The sequence below is a fragment of the Pseudonaja textilis genome, chromosome 8 (assembly GCF_049901715.1).
Source record: "Pseudonaja textilis isolate UNSWEBS1 chromosome 8, rPseTex1.2, whole genome shotgun sequence".
Taxonomy (NCBI): Eukaryota; Metazoa; Chordata; class Lepidosauria; order Squamata; family Elapidae; genus Pseudonaja; species Pseudonaja textilis.
The window spans coordinates 5,328,929-5,348,267 of record NC_141997.1 but is presented as its reverse complement, the minus strand read 5'-3'; the positions used below and the strand labels follow the sequence as shown (position 1 = coordinate 5,348,267).

The window sequence follows — 19,339 nt, the reverse complement described above, 5'->3', positions numbered from 1 at the left end:
GTAAAATATTGCTCCACCATTCCCGCAGACATAAGATTACAATATGGGTACTTGGCACTCTGTTCTCATTTAGAACTAATTAGAAATAAGTACCCCACAGCCTTGGGATTGTTTTTTGTAATCTTCTCTGTTGGCTTCCCTGTCAATGGGGAAACTGGCAGGAAAGGTTGCAAGTTGTTGCTGCCTTATGACAGGACTTTGTCTGAGCTAACTTCTGAGGGTTGACTGAACATTTGAGCTCTTTTCCTTCAGTTCTCTTCCACATTCCACAACCCGTTGCAATGCCCTGTGATCATGTGATCGCCATTTATGATCTTTCCTATCAGCTTCCCCAGAAAGTCAGTAGAGATGCCAATTGGGAAGGTTACAAGTCACGAATAATTCTCCCCCACCTGTATATCCTTCCTTAGCCCCTCTGCCCTCATTCTGTGCAGGCCGCTTGTGCACCTCTACACACCCTCCCAAGGCATCATGGCACCTAACTCACCATTTGTGCATCCTGCACGCCCTCTCCAGTCTCCTTTACACACTCCTTGAGCCCTACCACAACTTTCACACATCCTTGTACCAGTGACCTGTTTGCGAGCCTAGGATTTCCAATTTCCTGCCAGCTTCACCATGGAAAGCCAGGAGGAAGTTGCTTCGCCTAATAACAGTGGGATTCAATTCAGTTTAGTGGCAAGTGAGACTGCAGGGATTTGCTGTTGCTAAGTGATGTAGTTATGCTTTATGACCCCATTGCTTAGTGGCAGAAATTCTGATCCTAATTGACATAGTAAGTAAAGAACTACCTTTATAGCTGTGTTCCTGTATATATAGAACTACATGTTTTCCATTCCTTGTCATACCTCTGAATTTTAAACTTTTTCACTTACTCCTTACTTAAATTTCCATTATTAGAACAATAGATAAGAGATTTGAGCAGTTTTTCCAATGATATTATAATTTCTGAAAATAAATTATGAATCAGAATGATTACAGCTATTGTAAAAACAATGGAAGATTGTTGTATACAAATAGCATTGTTGTATCCAAGTTGAGAGACTGTTTTATCCAAGTTGAGAGAATCCAATATACATCCTGGGGCAATGAAATTAACAAATGCAACTAGCATTTGGGGAGCTATAATAAGGAACAGGAAGAAAAAGGTATGGGTTAATAATAAAATGTTGCTGATCTGAAGTATATATTTTGCTTAGTTTTTAAGTAGCAACTTGCAAGGCTACAAAAAAATTGCTGGCTGTGGATATATGCTCTACGAGACATAGTCTGAAGCTCAGCAACTTTTCAAGGTTTAATAGCATGAAGAATAGATCTAAAATAATTTTTGAACATAATATATTTTCTTTTGAATCTTTTATTTTATGTTCTTTTGCATAATGTTTTTGTAACCTAGCAATGGATTATCTTAATTCTAAGGACTTCTAGTACTAGTATCAGATATATCATACCAATTATTAAAATAAAAATAGAAGATTAGATTAGATTGAATCACTCACTGATTGAAGAAGGTTGGATATTAAAAGTATTGTGTATATTTTTAGATCACTACTTTCACTTCTTTCTAAGATCTTTACGATATTCATTTTTATACTGTGCATTTGTTTTAAAAATAAATCCATGCTCAGCAAATACTTTTACAAATTTATAACAGAATTTTACACTCGTCCTCCATAAATATACTAAACATGCTCAGTTAACTTTTTGGATGAATAGACTGTAAAATTGTATTTAGAAAAATGAAATGGTTAAGCTGTATGACCTCCAAGGAAATGCAAAGTCTAACTTGGAATATTCGCTTATATCCTTTAATTTGAACACTGTTTTTTTTCTCTTGTGCTCATGACTTGGTGTGCAAAATATCAATGCAAAGTGGAGATTTTTTATGGATGAGTTGCTAGAAAGCTATACAAGGAGAGCTTTCATCATAGTGGTATTTTTCAGTGATACTAATGAGGATCTTCAATATGTCTCTGCTAACAGTTGACAGGAAAAAAATACAAATTGTATATTGTCCCAAAAGAAACTTGATAATAAAGTACAATATTAAAAAGTGGGCATTTCTATAAATTAAGAAGATTATTCATTAGGTACAAAGAAAATTATAAGAATTTATGTGCATATTAGGATGCACACTGTTAGGATGAATTGCCTTTTGGTTAGTATGAAAAGGTAGCAGTTATGTAATTATCAAGCTAATTTAGAAAGTAAAATCTTTTTACCATATTCAATATACTCAATTTCAGCTTGAGAAATAAATCAGACTTTACAAATGTTTATAGAATAGAAAAGGCCTTAAATACAGTTTAAAGAGAATTCAAGTTTTAAGGCATGCACTATGTATTATCTGAAGTGTTTGAACATCAGTATTGAAGAAATAACAAAATTTGCAGTGCTGAAACATCAATTTAAAAATTTTCTAGCTAGTTTCAAATGTCTCAAGAGGATTTCTAGTTGATTTATTGTGATTTAGGATAAAATACATGTTTGATTATCACTAAATTAGTATAATTATGTCTTAAGAAGATAATTCACCATCTTAATATCTATAAGATTTTTCTTTAATTGTCAGTAAGTAATTGATACACTAGACTAATCGCTGTTATTTACTTATTGTTTGTTTGTTTATTTATTTATTTATTTTGAAGGTGGAAATACAGTTTTTAAGCAATAGGAAAGATTTTTTTTGTAGATGTATTGTGGTTATACAGTTGATAGTTTTTATTTCCATAATGTTTTTTACTACATAATTATACATCTTAATTATGTAATTACCATCATAATTATTATGTAATTACATGTAGTTCCACTAATTACAAAATCAAGAAGTATAATTATCTAGTACAAAATTTCTAAAATCTTATTTTATGAACTGGAGAGTATTTAAAAGACCAATTGGTAAACTAAGAACATATTACCTTATTTTGATATGCTGATTTAATTTCTGGCCTCCATTTTTTGAATACAAAACTAAAGATGTTTCTGACATCTGCATTTGGTAACTTATAAAAGTAAAATAAAGTTATTTTGCTTTGCTATGTCACTTTCATCTCAATTTCTCCTCAGTTTTTGCTAGTATTCTTAGCTGCTTTCGCTAGTATTGTTAGTTGCTTTAATTTCAATAACTTCCTATTTATCAAATGTATAATTGCAGATTGGAAATAATTGCAACATTAAGAAATCCGGTTATCAAGTACTGCCATTAGACTTTTTTTGTATGAAAGATAGGAGTTCTAGTCTCAATCTGGCATTGTCTGATTTGGCTTCTATTCTTTTTTATAATATAATGCAATGCTCATATAATTAAGATTATAAATTCAAGCTATTGTATATAGTTCCTATCATTTTTATTGAACAAACATTTTTATTTATAAACATATTCATACTATGGAGATAATTCTCATCAATCAACTTTTATTCAATAAACAAACAAAAAAAGTCAGAGGTTTAGTTTTTTGACATTTCAGACTCGTGCTGGAGCCCATCCTCAGGGAACTTCTCTCTAGCAGAGTGTGTGCTTTGGGTTATTGTGTATGTGGTATTTATATGGTGTCTATGGTTCTCTAACAACCAGTCACCATATAAATACCAGACACAGAAAAGCCCAAAGCATAACTGCTAGAGAGGAGTTCCCTGATGATGGGCTCCAGCACAAGTCCAAAAGCTCAGAAGACCAAACCTCTGGTTTCAGTGACCGACCCAGATTGAATCCTACAACATTATCCTGGGACATGTATATTTGCCTTCATTCATGAAAGAAATTATTTTATAAATCAAACTATTTCTACAAAAGAAATGTCCTTAAAATTAAAACCTGTTAAGTGGATGTAACCAGGAATTCTTCTGATCTTTTTGTTTTTGATAGTTTGGCCATCTTACATTGTACAGGAGGAATAAAGGAGAACATTTGTAGCTCAAGGTTCAAATCAAGGTCCTTGGTACTTTTCTAAGTTTGGTTGTTTTTTTGCAGACATATCATTACCAAAGCTAAGTAACAACATCAGTATACAGGACAATTCTATATAAGTTAGGCTTATATGGGCATTCAACATAGTTCAATAAATATATCCTCTTGGTAAGATTCCTAAACTGTTCCTGAAAGTTCATCAGGCTTTATTCTTTTGTAAAGCTTTGAAGACCTGGCTTTTCCCCCAAGCACCGGGATCATATTAGATGACTGGACATTAGAAGTTGAGTTGAAACCAGGTTTTTATTGTTTTTAATGTTTTAATCTGTTTAGTTTTATAGTTTTAATATTGTTTTATATGTTGTTTTTAAGTTTTGACTGGGAGCTGTCCAGAACTTGAAGAAATGTTTTGAATAAATAAATCCATCTTGAGAATATCAGCACCATTTCTTAAACGTATGTGGGATTCCCAGCATTAGAGACTATTCCAGAGAGCTAGTTGTTCACATAAAATGTGCAAAGAAGGTAATTTCACCCCAACCATTGAGATCTTGAGTGAGAAATACGTGCTGATTTGTTTAATGATCCCTTTGTTTGTTTTCTTGGCTATCCATGGTATTCTCAAGAGTCGTCTTTGGCACCAAAAGTCAAAAGTCTCATTATTTTTTTCTATTTGGCTTCTTCAAAATCCAACTTTCAGTTCCATAAAGTATCCACAGGGATACTTTATGGAATAGGCCATTTCTTGCACTATTCTAATCTTTACAGATATAGACATATCACTGCATCTGAGTATATTTTCCAAGACCTTGCTGACTGCTCTGTCAAATCCTAATCTGAGGCGTATTTCTTGATTGCTTATTCATTTACTGTTGATATTTTTATTTATTCAGGCTTTCATTCATTTATAATGTTCATATAGCAACCCATCTCATATACATGAATGTACCCAGCAGTGTACAATAAAAAACCATTAAAACAAACATTAACACTTACAATAAAAACATTAATGCTAGTTAAAAAAATTAAGAGACAGCATGTTTGATATTTGGTTGATCCAAAAAGGCAAAAGCTATCTATTAGTTCAACACCTTCATTACCAATTCTAAGGATTCTTGCTTTTATTGTGGTCATCATTAGTTTGGTCTTTATATTTAATTTTAGTTCCATTTTTTCCATTCAGCTTTTTGAGTTTTCTTTAAAACCCCAAGGATGAGTTCTAGAAAAAATATGCACAAGATTCTGAGTGATTGCAACCCAGAACAAAAATTTAACTCTGTTAGATGATACAAATGGATGCATACTGGTAGGAGCACGATGAGATAGTACAGAAAAAGCTATTTGGTCATTTAGAGACACTGGAATAAATGAGAAATTGTCATTGAACAGTGAAGCTCTTATTTAGAAAATGTCTGTTTTAAATATGTAGTTGAAGCATAATTCTGTTAATGTGTATGCAATGCAATAATGACTCTAAAAACATGATTGATTTGCTTGATTATCACATGCAATTGAGAAAAGTGGTGAAAAATATAAGGGTAATGAGATATTGTGAATATGGGACAGCTCACTTTTTGGTAACAGCCAGACTGTTGCTTGTTGTAGTCTTATCAATTGGTTCTGCTTCTGTGGAAACCACATAGCCTCACTGATAAAGACACTTAAAGGTACATCTCTTCTCATAAGTTATACCCAGGCACAAAAAAAAAAGTTCTGTAGTTATCTCCAAATGTTTTAAACAATTTGCTACATCAGAATGGCCAACATCAAAGTTCTAGTATGCCTTATTAATAAATATTACATAAGAAAAATCAATGTGTCATTTTGATTTAGCAAATGCCTGCTTGATATTATCTATGTGCTAAATTGCTTAAATGAAATAACCCTAGTTTGTAATGTCCATAATTTTGCCATGAATATGCATATCAGTATTAGTATAGCTTGTGAATTATTTGAAGTTAAAACCTAGAAGTAAAGGAAATAGATATCCTGATTCCCCGGTATTCTTCATGAAATATTTATATGGGTGATCAAACTAGAATAGATATATTTACATCTTTATAGTAGGAATATTAATTGATATTTTTCATTGTAGTTGTTTCCATTTTTTACTACTAGGTTCTTACAATAAATATTGGCCAAAGATAACTGTAATCCAGTTTGCTTATATTTTTATTTTTAACCTCTGGTGTTTCCTGAAATTAATCTTATCAGGGTCATATCTGTCAAATGTGTTTTCTATCTTAATTCATTTAACTTCAGATATGACAATTATTTTGACATGAAAATGTTATTAATTGTAATATTTTCATTTAAAACAGATATTTTTATTTTTCAAAAGATGTATATACCGGGAGAAATAAAGGAAAATGAATGACAGCCAGAACTATTTTATGTATTAGATAAAAGCAAATAATTCATTTAATGTCAAGTACATGAACTTAAAATTAACTTTTTGAGCTATTCATTGTGGCTGTAGCATGTTTTTATAGCTGTAGGTTGCCTATTTAAAAATTGATTGAAATAATAACAGGAATAGTGAAAACCAATTTCGATATTTGACATTTTTAATTTTACTTTATATTGTATTTTAAATTAATGGAATCTAATTGGACCATTATAAAAATACATATCCAGATTATTTTCCTGATTGAATTGATTGATAACCCAGTTGGTTTTTCAGATATCTAGGAAATTTTCTCTTGTTTCATGAGCTGGTTTGAGTTTATTTTATAAAGAAAAGGTAAACAATAATGAAAAAATATTCTGAGGGTAAGCTCACTAAGTAACTTAAAGTTACTTCACTGAAAATTGTACATCAAATAATTATTAAACCTTCCTCACATAAAAACACAGAGCAAATATGCAATAGTATAGGAAAACAACTTGCCTTGTTTAAAATTAAGTTATAAATACAAATAGTTTTATGCAAAAAGTAAAATTACCTGAAATATTCACTATCCAACATAAATAGGGCTATATTATTTAATGAATTAAATTTAATACTTTTTTTTAAAAATAAACCACATGGAATTAAATGGAATTAAATGGAATAACAATTTAAAAAACTTTGCAGGTGTTAAGTAAAATGTTTTAAGTGGCATTACGCTTTCTCTAGGTGCTGAGATGCATCCCTTTGGTTATTGAATAGAACCAGATACGCAATCCCATCTTTACGGAAACCTCCCAAATGTTTCTATCTTGTTCTATATTATAGGGAGTTAATGGTTTGGTGTTTGGGGGCGGGGGGGGGGGTTGAAGGAGAGGAAGTACATCATGAAATGAATGCCTAGCATTTCATTTCTGCTAAAAAACAAATTATTTTTCCTTCAAAAATAGGACATTTGTTTTACATATTCCTCAGATTTATTTTTTCCAGTAGGAGGCTGAGTTGTTTACAGACTCTAAACATAAAATGTTGCAAATAAAAAAATAGTAAAGGACAGATAATACTGAAAAGGTTTGTTCTAACCACATTAAAGGGCACCCACAGCTGGGGGTGGAAGCTGAGCTCTTGCCCAAAGGCCCTTTGTCAGGTCTTCAAGGCTGTCCAAATTCTGTATTTAATTGGAAGGGAGAAATCCTATAATTGGGAATATATTAATTTAACTAAATGCAAATTTAATTATTAGATGAACTAATTACCTAAATTCTATTTAGATCAAATCAAATTCTAAACTAAACTTGATATAGTTAATTAGTATTTTATTGAATTCAATCCTTGCTGATTACTAGCAAGCTTTTTGAATATTATTTATTAATCAAACTTATATGCCTCTGCAACAGACTTTCAGTGCGTCACAAGATACACAAATACCATAACTGTACATAAAAACATCTTATAAATATAAATTTAAGAATTAAAAACAATATATGGTATCTGATTCCAAAAGCCCACAGGGAAAGCTCTGTTTTCTATTTTTTCTTTTTTTGTGTGTGTTTTAAAACAAACTTTATTTGCAATGGATTAAAAAGATATAAACCTATGAGTATACAGAAATAAAAAAATAGTAAACATACAAATAGGACAGTAAACATATTTCTTTCTATTCCATTTGATAATAGGATTGATAGTTCATAATAAACAATAATAAATAATAATTGGCAAGTATTCCTTGTCTCTTATAGATAACATATTAATAAATAAGTAACACATGTTACTCTACTATTGCTATTGGATTATAACTGTATTATTTAATCATTAGAACCTTCATAATGTTTATGTATTAGAGGAGAAGCTTGAAACCATTGCTTTATTTATTCAGTATATACAACTATATATAATATGTTTCCTGGGTTCATTTATTCTGTACGTTCTTTTTCTTGAGTTCTACCCAATTGCACCATTTATCCAATACCAGGTAGTACTCTGAATCATCCTTCCCATTTAATTTGAGCGTGAGCCTCTCCATTTCGGCACATTCATAAATTTTTTGAATAATAATGTGTATCGGTGGTACATTAGGCCTTTTCCAATATTGCGCCAAATAAATTTGCATTGCTGTTAGTAAGTGGATGATCAGGTATCTCACTTTGGGAGAATAGTCCCCTTTAATCATCCCCAGGAGGAACAGTTCTGGTTTCCACTCCAGTCCGCATTCAATCATTTCTTCTATCCATATTCTTATGCTTGTCCAATATTTTTTAATCTCAGGGCATGTCCACCAAAGGTAGAAATAGGTACCAAATTTCTTTTTACATTTCCAACAGCTTGGGTTTGCTGTTGGATATATAGCTAATCTAGACGGTGCCAGATGCAATCTATGTATCATTTTATATAGATTTTCCTTATATGGTATTGATTTTGTTAATGTAAGATTCCTTTGCCAGATTTCCTCCCAGTCGTCCAGATCTATATTATAACCAAAGTTTTTTTCCCAGGCTAGCATTGGTCCTTTCCCAATTTCCTCAGCCAATTCGTATTCCAGTAGGTAATTATATAATTTAGATATAATATTTTTCTCTGGGCTCAGGAGTATTTTATCTAATTGGGTGTCTTTTATTTCAAATCCATAATCTTTTACATCCCTATTATATCTCATTTTTATTTGAAAGTAGGACCAATTGTCAATAATTATTTCTTGGGTTTCTAACTCCTGAATCGATTTAAGCTTTTCCTCATTGCCTAGAATTTGGTGGTATTTGAGCTTTTTGCTAATATCCATTGTGTTGGAATGGAACATCGCCTCCATTGTTGAAAGCCACCTCGGAATTTTAGTGTAATGGTTCCTTCTAATATCTGTCCAAATTTTAATCAGAGATTTACGTATAGTGTGTCTGGAGAAATATGAATGGCTTTTATTGTTTGGGTTCCACAAAAATGTGTGCCACCTTATTTGTAAATCATGGCCCTCAAGTGTTAAGATTCTTTTATTTCCCAATTTAATCCAGTCCTTTATCCAAACTAGTGCTGCCGCTTTGTAATAGGTCTCCCAGGCGGGAAGTCCAAAGCCACTTCTGCTTTTATTATCTTGTAGATAGATTTTTTTTGTTCTTGTTTTTTCCCCTGCCCATATGAATTTCATAACAATTTTATCCAAGTCTTTAAAGAATTTTTTATCCAATAATATCGGAATTGTTTGAAATAAATACAAAATTTTGGGTAGTACATTCATCTTAATCATTGCTATTCTACCTAATAATGAGATTTGCATTTTACTCCAATTTTCCAGATCCTTTCCAATTTGTTGCAATAATTTGATATAGTTGTCCTCCCTCAGGGTTGATGCTCTAGGTCTTAGCCAAATGCCTAAATATTTGATCTTATTCACAATTTATAATCCCATCATTTCCTCTAATTTTTTGGTTTACTGTTTGTTAAGTTTTTAACTAGCATTTTAGACTTTTCCTTGTTAATTTTTAATCCTGCCAATTTGCCAAATTTATCTATTTCATTTAATAATACTTGTCCCAAATCTATTGGTTCTTCTATGACAAGGACCATGTCATCCACAAATGCTTGTAATTTGTACTCTTGGCTTTTAATTTTTGTTCCCTTAATTTCTTTGTTCGATCTACTTCTGTCCAATAATGTTTCTAGAATTGTTATAAAAAGCAGAGGTGACAGCAGGCATCCCTGCCTGACACTCTTCTTTATCTCAAATGGTTTGGTAGCTTTTCCATTTATCAGTACATTTACCTTTTTTGTGGCATAAATTGAATTTAGCATTTTTGCAAAATTACCACCAAATTTCATCAGACTAGTTTTTTTTCATGAAATCCCAATTAAGATGATCAAAGGCCTTTTGTGTATCCAGGAAAACAAGAGCCACTTTGTTTCCTGGGTGCAGTTCATAAAATTCTAATATATCTATTATTGTTCTCGTATTATATCTAATCTGTCTCATGGGAAGGAATCCGTTTTGGTCAGAGTGAATTTTGTCATTGAGCACTTTCTTTAATCTTTCTGCCATTACAGTCATGAAAATTTTATAGTCTGAATTTAGAACAGATATTGGTCTATAATTCTTTATTTGATTGGCATCTGCACCCTCTTTAGGAATTAATGTAATATAAGCTTCCTTCCATGATTCTGGAATTTTAGCTTCCAATAATACCTCATTGCAGATCTCTAGCAACACTTTTTCTAGTACCTCTCCTATCTCTTTATATAACTCACTTGGAAAGCCATCTGGGCCTGGGGTTTGTTGCTTTTTTGTTTTTTAATTGCTTCTTTTAATTCACTTAAAGTTATTTCTTTATTAAGTATCTCCTTTTTGTCCTCTGGTAGCGGATGTAAAACTCCTTCTTTCAAATATTCTTCTATTTTGTTTAGATCAACTATCTTACTTATATAAGTTCTCAAAGTACTCTCTTACCATTACCTTCTTTTTTTCCAAATCAGTCTCTATTACTCCATTTTTGTCCACTAATTGGTATATTGTTCTTTTTTGGTTTTCTTTTTTCAGTTTGTACACTATTTTTCTACTATTTTCAGAAGGCAGATAAAATTGGATCCTCCCGTGGGAGGCTATTCCAGAGGACCTGCCCCACCTCCCAAAAATGGAGGACAATCACCTACTCCCAGAACAATTGAAGTAGTTGGGCAAACTCTAGTTGGGATAGGGTTACCTGCATCTCTAGATAACCTGGTGCCAAACCAATACAAGTGTAATCTATCACCTCCTATAAACAACTCTGGAATTCTGGGTCACTGCATTTTACACCAAGTGAAGCTTCTGGGTAGTCTTGACAGGTAAATCCATATAAATTGCATTGCAATAGCATGATTGGGTGGCAATGAACAAATGAATCATTTTAGTCAAGTACTCTCATCCCAAGTAAAACTGCAGTAGGCAGAACTATTGCACAAAGAATTCCCTGGTCACAGTTTCTCCTTGCTGATCCCAAAGGACCTGCAAACTACAGACCAGCTCCAACAGGGACAGTACAAATCTGTTTGGACACAAAATGGGTCATAGAACTCTATCCCAACTAGATTTTGCCCAACTACTTCAATTGTTCTAGGAGTAGGTGATTGTCTCTCCTGATGTACAAACAATAGCTCCATCTTGCTAGGATTCAATTTAAGTCTTCTCTGTCTCATCCAGACTTGAATAACCTGCAGGCACCAGGCAAGACTTAAACTGACTCAGACTTGCATTGTACAGTTGGGTATTATCAACACTTTAGTAGTACTAGACCTGAAACTGCCTGGTGACCTTTCCCAGCATCTTCATATAAAGGGTAAGTAACAGGGGAAAGAGAACTAACCCTATGACCCTACACAAGGGAGCAGCTACTGTGCCAATCTTTCTCCCTAATCACTGTCAATTTGAACCAACCACTGAGGAGGGAAGGGGAAACATGCTTCTAATCTCCAGTCCTTGCAGCTCCTACAGAAATATCACAGTCAATAGTACTGAAGGATGCTGATTGGTCCAAAATGACTAAGAACACTATACCTGTGTGTGCTCAGACTATACAGAGGATCTTCATATCATACAAACAACCATTTACAATATACAAAGCCAAGACTTGGCCTACTTCCATAGTGATAATGGCATAGACCTAAAAGAAAGAAGTAACATTATTTTCTTATATTTGGATGCCAAGAAGATGGTGATTCTGAAAGTTATAACTTCAATTGATTGTCAAGTCTGGTAGTATTGATGGTAAATGATTACTGTAATGCATTTTGCATATAACGTTTCAAACTATTTAATTATAATGCAGCAGCTGATATTTTAGTGAACAATAATTTTTACTTTTTATGGGTGATTCAGTCAAAGCATCTAATTATAATAATAATATTAATATTACCAGAAGCATATTTCCTGGGTCTGAATATGTTAAATATTTTAAAGTATCTAATATCTTAGAATATATTGCCCACTTTTGAAATATCAGGATTGCCAATTGTCAATAAATCTATTTGCATCTCTTTTCACTGGTTTTCTTAGCAACAGATCAAATTAGATTCGTCACAGTGGGCCTATAGTGATTTCAAAATGAAATGGAATATATTAAGGCAACCAACCACACTGATTAGATCGCAAGCCTCATTTAATTTTATACATTCACACATTACAGTGAAAAGCAGAATTTAATGCATGACTGTGATTGTATCTTGAATGACTTCAAAGGTCATCTGTTATAGATGCATAATTTGTCACTATTAAATACCTACCTAATTAATAAAGAATTTTCTATGGTCATTAGTTATCAGTATAATTTAATTTCGTACTTATGCTCCTCCAAAAAATTGCAGTATAGTGTTCTGACCCTAGCCTAGCAATCAATTTACCATATGTTCTCTGTGCATGACTTGTGTAGCATACATACCACAAATAGTAACTTTTATTTGTGATACTGCCATATTAATGTAATATTAAGTCTAAATGCAAATCCTGTAAGTATATAAATGTTACCAATGGTACCATGTGGCCGAGCAAATTTAGACTACATATACAAGTTTGGAGAGGTGACCAAAAGGAAGTCTCATGTAAGATTGGAGTCATAGTGCATATCATATACAATCAGAGTTTATTCTAGATATTTTTGGTATAACTTCATTTTTCCTGGGGGGAAGCCGGCTGCCGGAGTGTGCTGCAGCAGCTCCTCTTGGTTTTATTTTATCAATTTTTAGTACTCCCATTGGATCCTTTTTATTTAAATAATATTTTCCGGAGAAGATAACAGCATAGACCACAACACAGACAAAAGTTTTTGTTTTGCTGAGGACTAACAAGGCATGGGGAAAAGAAAGAAGTGCCATGGCACTAGCCCAGGATCTCTCCAACCAGTGAAGACTGCAAAACAACCAAGAATTGAGGAGCACTTTGCTGGCAAGAGATCTGTAAGTAAAACTAACCCCCCTCCATTTCCAACAATCTTGAGAACTTAGAACGGGACCTGCAAAGAGATCTGACAAAACAGCAGATATAAGATTTTCCTGATCTAGTGGGAGAGGAGCAAAATGACTGCCAGAGTTTTTCACAAACGACTAAGCCAGTTACAGCTGATATGGAGACTGTGATAAAGACTAAAAAGATTAACAATAATCTAATTCAAAGTGAGGAGAGCTTACCCTGGGAGAATACAACAGAGTTTATGGCAAAACAATGCCTTCTCACAGCGCAAATGGCTGTCTCAATATCTGAACAATTAATAACCATCCAACACGATGTAGAGACACTAAGAAAAGATATTGCTGTCTTTCTGCAAGCATAGTATCAGGCTGCAGACCCCATCACCAACGTGCTTACAGCAGACCTGGGTAAGTCCCATATTCAGGATATGGAAGAAGAAAAAGAGCAAAGACCCAGGGAAACAGTTAAAAAAACCTGTTAAAAAGTGGCAGCCCTCTCAGAAAAACAGCCGTTCTCCAGACAAGGCAACAAGAGGAGGAGGTATCAATAGAGAAGTTTCATAGGAAGCCAGGAAAGCATCTCCCCTATAATCATATCGCTCATTGCAAACACAACAGATTGCTTTGAGAATCCATATGAACAGACTTAATTACGGACGCTGAATTACTAAGAGTGCTATACTAAATTCCCAAAGTCAGCTTCTTCACTGCCATCGGGGGAAGATTGATCTTTGTACTGTGGAGTAGCTTCCTGAGGTCCCAAGTTGGAAGCAATTACTCCTGAATTTCAAGCAGCCCACCATACCACTTATGCCATTTAAGATGAAGGCACATTTAGCCTCTTTCCAAATTTTTCCCATCAGTTTTCTGTGAGGAAAAGGTTAAACCTTTATTTGTTAACATGCGAGCACCCATGGCTGCTGTCTCATCTGAATTCTCAACCTTGGAAAAAAGAGAGAAAGTGGGAGTCAGCCAGCCTTGGTCAGTGAACATGTACTTCTGTGCTGTTAAGTACAGCACAGAAACAGGCCTCATTAATGCTTTTGGCCCTCTCCCAAGAAAAGAGCAAGATAACAACAGTTAGAAAATTTAAAGAAATCCTTGTTGGTCACAATGGACATTGCTGAACCATTTATAGATCTGGTTTCCCCAATAATTGAACCTCTTCTCCCCCAGAGGGCAAAGGATTGCACGAATATGAGATGGAAAACAGAAGCCAAGATACACAGGGACCACTAGAGGCTCCAGTAGAGATGGGGATACTATCATCCTTATATGAATATCCTATGACATCTTCAGCACCACAACAAGAGATTGGGAGAGGTCCCACAACAGTACCATTATCTCAAAGTTGAATGAAGCATGACCTAATAACCCCTTGCCCTATACCTAGAGAAGAAGCACAGGAATGGCAAGCTGTGCTAGCTCGTGCTAAAACCCTTTATTCTGAACACAGGATTCAGATGTGTCTCCCCTCCTTTTAGAGAAAGCCAATTTCATGCGTGGTAACAACTCAGTCCAGTGCAACAACCCTACAACTTCCCTTTGTATAAATCAAATTTCCTGATGAGTGGCAAAAGATGATCCCCTCTCCATTATAACCTGGAATATAGTGGGCTGGACTGTCCCATCAAAAGACCAACTCTTTTTTGACTAGATATCACAATTTGACATCCTCTTCTTACAGGAAACCTGGACCCCTGCAGAGATACAGTTAGATGGTTATTGGACCAACTCTTTCCTGGCTGCCCCAAGTAAGGTGGGTGGGAGAGCTAAAGGGGGTATTATGACACTGGTTAATACAGCCCTGCAATTTAAATGTGTATCACTGCCAACTTTTCAGCCATTGGTTGTGACTACCTTACTTTTATATAAACAGGTGGAGATTTTGCTTTTTAATATCTGCATTCCTCCACTCAAGAAGAAGGATTTGGGATAGCATAGAAGATTTTATCCTTGGCTGTTCAGACAAATACCCAACACCAGCAATAATTATTGGAGGGGACTTAAATGCTAGGATGGGTCCAAACAATCAAGCATTATTTAATTAAAGATCCATTATGATGAGAATGTACCAGAACAACCCCTGCATTCCAGACAATTTAAAGACCCTAAAGCAAATTGGGCAGGTTTATGTGTAAGACAGATGACTTTACGTTTGGACCTTTGTATCCTAAATGGTTCCACAAAAGGCAACTACCAAGCAGAAGATACTTATTGGGGAGCAGGAAGAAAATCCACAGTTGATTATTGGATAATATCATATGACCTCCAGAAGTTCTTGCAAAAGATGGGGGTAGACTCACAACTGGAAAGTGATCACAGTTCAGTAATCCTTACTCTCACATTGCACCATAAATCTCTAACGACTGGTTCAATCTAACTACCCAGGCTAGAGAACCAAAATACCCAGGTAAAAATTAAATGGACCAAGAAAAATGCAAAGGAAGTTACTAAATGGATGTTAGTGCCAGAAACAATAGAACTTTGTACATCTCTACTAAGAAGTAAGTTTGAAGGATCAAACTTAGAGGGGTTTGAAACTTTAATTTCAAATTTGAAATCGGCTCTCACTAACAGAATACCAGCTCAATCCAAAGAGCTGATTTTAAAGAATAAAAATTGGTTTGATAGAGATTGCGTGCAACTGAAAAGGATATATAATAAAGAGTATAGGAAAAGTAAAAACACCCCTTCTGAGGATCACACTCGCTAGTTAAAGCAGTTGAAGGCTCAATATAAGACCCTGCTAAAAGAAAAGTACGGCTCTGAAGGAGTCTTGGCATAGATTAATTGCAGCAGTCAAGACAAAAAATACATCCCTTTTCTGGCACATCACTAGAGGATTGGGGAACCCCCCCTACCCCCAACTAATCAGGTACCGATTCATGCCTGGGAAGAATATTTTAGAGAGTTATATACAGACCCTGACTATATAACTAAGGAGAGCCAAATTAGTTTGGACCAAACTCCTTAATGGGCCCCGGTTACAACCAGGAGAGATATCCCGGTTGATCAGATCCCTCAAGGCTAATAAGGCACCAGGTGCTGATGATGTCCTGCCAGAAATAATCAAAAAGAATGCCAGTTGGTGGGCTCCACTTTTAGCATCTCTGTTTACATTTATAGATAAAACGGGCCGTATGCCAAGAGATTGGGGACTAGCAATTATCATACCAATTTATAAAAAAGGTAATAGAAATGACTCAGATAATTATAGACCTATTGGCCTTCTGAGTGTTATTAGTAAATTGTATGTCAAACACCTAAACTATAAACTCCAGGATTGGCTAATTTCCGGGAGGATAATCAAAAGATGAGCAAGCTGGTTTTAGAGAAGGAAGATCTATGGTGAATCATATCTTGGTACTTCACCATCTGGTTCAAAAATACACGAATAAAAAAAAATCCTCTCTTTTCGTGGCTTTCCTTGATTTTAAGCAGGCCTTCGATTCAATATCCAGGAACACCCTCTGGGAGAAATTAAAACGCACTACCATCGATAAACGCCTCCTTTTCCTCATATAAAAATTGTATGCTAATTCCACCTTGAAAGGGAAGTGTAATCCTCAAGGGACTTTAATTGGCCCAGTAAGTATACAAAAAGGGGTACGGCATCTTATCCCCCTCCCTTTTTAACTTCTACATTAAACCTCTGATTACAGATTACAGAACCCTGATTTACATCCACCTAACGCAGCACAACGTAAAATCTCGATTCTCCTATATGTCAATGCTGCTGCTATAATTTCACAAACTCCAATAGGACTGAAGAAAGTAATTACAGCAACACTTGAATTTTGTAAACAAAATAAGCTGGTCCTTAACTTTGATAAATCAAAAGTTTTCGTTTTTGCTAAAAGACCTAGACAATACTCCTGGAAAATAGAAGGGCAGAGTTTAGAACAGGTTAGGACATTTAGATATCCTGGGGTGGTTTTCCACTCGCAAGGGACATGGAAGGCACACCTGGATCACATATTGCAAGCAGCCTATAGGTCCTCAAATGCAATTAAACATTTTTTTTTACACCAGTGGAGGGCAATTAGTACCTGCGGCCTTAAAACTTTTTGAGGCCAAAACATTGGCACAAATTCTATATGGAGCACAAACAGGAATCTTTGCAAAAAAAAAAAAAAAGACTTGCTAGAACCTATACAAACCAAATTCCTGCAAGCTATCTTGGCTTCACCCGAAGAAACTCCAAATGCCCAGGTAAGAATTGAGACAGGCTTGCTTCAAATTCAGGTAAGAGCCTGGAAGATGATGATCATTCATTGGCTAAAAATGCATTTCTTCCCAAAGGGATTGACCCTTCTAGTACTGACTGATAACTACCCCTCCTCCTGGAAGCAGGCAATAGACCACAAACTGGGTTCCTATGGGCTCTCACCAGTATTCTTTTTTTTTTTTTTTAATAATTTTTTTTTATTTTTTAATAACAAAATAAACATAAACATACATAACAAAATAAACATAAACATACCACAAAAAACATAAAAAGATCCTTCTTCATAAATTTACATACAGTGCATCGATTGGTTTACCACTTTTTTTTGTGCATCCATTTCCTAGTCACCAGTATAATTATACCAGTATTCTTAATGTCCCTAGGCTTTGGCCAAGCAAAGCAAGTAGTAATCAATAGAATGAAGGACATGGAGTTCCAAGAACTAAATAGGTTGGCTCGCCACAGCAGGGACAGAATCAAACCGGGAGTGTGGGAATCAGCAAGATATCTAAATGATCTGATCTTCCCAAAACAAAGAATAGCATTCTTTAGAGCCAGATTTAATATTCTCCCATCAGCACTCCTTCAGGGCAGGTATAAGAAAACATCAATAGCAGAACGGGTATGTATATGTGGTAAAGGAGAAGTTGAAGATATCTCACATGTTTTATTGTACTGTGAATTATACAGAGTTTATAGGTCATTGTATATTCTCCCCTTACAAGAGAGGTTGCCAGGGAGGGCAGACAATTTTTATGTAGACTTTCTCCTCCAGGATTCAAACCTAATGAAGGTTATGCATGCAGTGGCAAAATTCTGTGTTGCTGCAATGTCTACTATAAAAAAAATGATTACAGAATTATAGCTGTCAATTTGTGACAATTTTTGGAGATAGAACAAACTTTGGAAAATGATATTTAACACATATTTATTGGCTCTCCACTCATATAAACCAGGAAGTGTCCCTAACTGTTTGAGAACATGTATTTTCTTAACTAAGACCGTAATAAAGTTATTCATTCATTCATTTCTCCTAAAGAATAATATCATTAGTTTAAAAACTATTTGCTTTTTTAGCCCTGCATTTCATCTCTAATTTCATATAATTTGATTTTTTTAAAATATTTTAAAATTTTAGCTTTTAATAAATGTAAATGTATGATAATGTTTACATACAATTAATATCTAAAATATAAAATTTCCCAAGGCACCTGTTTCTTTTAGAAAGTTATTCTTAAAAATAAACTTAGGTTGAGAATTTCCACTTTTTTACAAAATGAATTGTTTCTTGAGATCTGATCAATTTGAAAAATGTGTATCGTACTAAGCCTTTATTATTTCCAAGAGTCTTTTCAAAAGCAATACAGAGAAATGTTTGATCTCAGAAACAGTGTTGAGGCCACTGCAGATGCCCTTCTTTATGGCCTTTGATAATAATATTCCTTTGTAGTAGGAACCTGGAGAGAATTCTGTCTTCCAGATCTTATAGGATAGGCAAATAACAGCTGCACATAAACAGTTGAAGATACCCAGATCCTGGGCTATGTATTGTAACCAATCAGATACATTAAAGATCATAAATAGGTTATGAAAACAAGTGTTTAATTGTAAGAGTCTTTGACTCTGGAGGTAATAAACTATTTTCATGATGAGTATTCAGAACAGATCTTTCTAATCAAATATTAAACTTTTCTTTCATTTGGAAAATGCTTATTACAGCTGTTGACCATGTTGACTGGAAAATCTGGGAGTATTGTCCTAGCTAGAACATCTACAGGGCGCTCAATTGGAGGAGATCTTGTATCTTTTCAATGTGTTAATTCTCATTCTGATCATTTCTGGAAATTAACACATGTTTTTTTAAAGAGAAGAAAACTATAAACAGTTAACA

General features: G+C 34.3%; 1 protein-coding gene across 3 annotated transcripts in view; it reads left to right on the top strand.

Annotated features, from left to right (window-relative positions):
• POLA1 (DNA polymerase alpha 1, catalytic subunit) overlaps positions 1–19,339 on the top strand; it is a 382,299-nt gene that overhangs the window by 322,501 nt on the left and 40,459 nt on the right. The gene's annotated exons all lie outside the window — the stretch shown is intronic.